Source organism: Grammomys surdaster, unplaced genomic scaffold (genome assembly GCF_004785775.1).
Source record: "Grammomys surdaster isolate TR1022 unplaced genomic scaffold, NIH_TR_1.0 66, whole genome shotgun sequence".
Taxonomy (NCBI): Eukaryota; Metazoa; Chordata; class Mammalia; order Rodentia; family Muridae; genus Grammomys; species Grammomys surdaster.
In genome coordinates this window covers 5,721,806-5,723,765 of record NW_021604568.1, presented here as the reverse complement: position 1 = coordinate 5,723,765, position 1,960 = coordinate 5,721,806, and positions in this window count along the sequence as shown.

Genomic DNA, 1,960 nt, shown 5'->3' with positions numbered 1-1,960 from the left:
TTTCAAGACAGGGTTTCTCTGTGTAGCCTGGCTGTCCTGGAACTCACTCCACCTGCCTCTGCCTCCCAAATGCTGGGATTAATGGCGTGCACCACCACCGCCCGGCAAAAAAAAAAAAAAAAAAAAAAAATCTTAAAGATTTATTTTAATGTATGAATGTGTGTATGCCATATGTGTGTGGGTGCTTAATGAAGCTAGAAGAGGACATCACACCCCCCCAGAAGAGGACATCACACCCCCCAGAAGAGGACATCACACCCCCCCGCAGAGGAGGACTTCACACCTCCCAGAAGAGGACATCACACCCCCCAGAAGAGGACACTATACCTCCCTGGAGCTGGAGTTACTGGTGGTCCTCAGCCATCTGATAGTGAGTGCTAGAAACTGAATTCAGGCCTCTGGAACTCAGCAGCAAGTACTCCTAACTACTGAGCCATGTCTCTAGCCTTGATTTTCATTTTTTTTTTAATGTATGTGCACATCTATGCAAGTGTATGTCACATGTGTGAAGGTTCCCTTGAAGTTACAGTTTGTTGTGAACTGTCTGACGTTGAGAATCCAACTCAAGTCCTCTGCAAGAGCACCAAGAATTCTTGTTTTGTTTTGGTTTGGTTTTGTTCTTGTTTTTTGAAGCAGAGTTTCTCTATGTGGCCCTGGCTGTCCTGGAACTCACTGTGTAGATCAGGCTGGCTTCAAATTCAGTATCTGCCTTCCTCTGTCTCTAGAGTGCTGGGATTAAAGGTGCCACCACTGTCTTGCTCACCAAGTATTCTTAACAACTGAGTCATCCCTCCAGCCTCTGAATTTTCAAACAGGTCTCCCTTTGTAGCTCAGGCCAACATTGAACTTACTTTGTAGCCTACCTGTGCCTTTAACTCTGCATTCTCCTGCCTCAGAATCCTCAGTACTGGTATCACAAATCTGTGACACCACACACAGCTCCAAATGTCTATGTCCTCTGAGGCATTTGACAGCTTTACTGGAAGTTCATACTGTAGTCTCTTCCACTGTGATTTTTTTGTTTGATTTGTTTTTAGATATTATTATCCTCAAACTTTAGTCTTGTCTTTGGCTCATCTTCTTCCCCATTCCTAGGCCATCCCACTTTTCTTGGCTTGAGCCATTACTTTCAAGCTAATGGCTCTAAAGTATTATTTAGCTACAGTCTAATAGCTGGGATGAGTACCAATAAACAGCAGCTAGTGGTCTACTAGATATTTCTGTCTGGACATCTCACAGACATTTTGATCCTAATGTGCCCTTAATATCTTCCTGCCTAAAATAGCTTTTCCTCCAGTAGCTTTTGTGGCTATAGGTCTCTTTTTATCTTTTTATTTGTTTGTTTTTAAGACAAGGTTTCTCTGTGTAGTCCTGGCTGTCCTGGGATTTGCTCTGTAGATCAGGATGGCCTAGAACTCCCAGAGATCTGCCTACTTCTGCCTTCAAGGTGCTGGGATTAAAGGCATGGACCACCACAGCCTGGCTACCTTTGTATTTCTTGACCAAGAGTTAAAGTCTTTGGAAACTGCACCTAATCACTAAATTCTAATGATGTCCTCATTTCCCCTGGCTACTCAAGGCAGGGTTCTTTCCTTTCCCTTTTTCCTTCTCTTTGTCTCTCGGCTTATTTGATTTTTTTAAAAAAATGTGTATTGGTGCTTTGCCTTTATCTATGTGTACTTTGTGTGTGCCTGGTGCCTATAGAGGCCAGAGATGGTCTCAGGATGGGAGTTACAGGCAGTTGTGAGCTGACACATGGGTATTGAAAATTGAACCTAGGTCCTCTGTGAAAATAGCCAATGCTCTTAATTGCTAAACCACATCTCCAGTCAGTCTCTCTCTCTCTCTCTCTCTCCCCCTCTCCCCCCCTCCAGGTAGGATTTCTCTTTCTTTCTTCCTTTCTTCCTTTCTTCCTTTCTTCCTTTCTTCCTTTCTTCCTTTCTTCCTTTCTTCCTTTCTT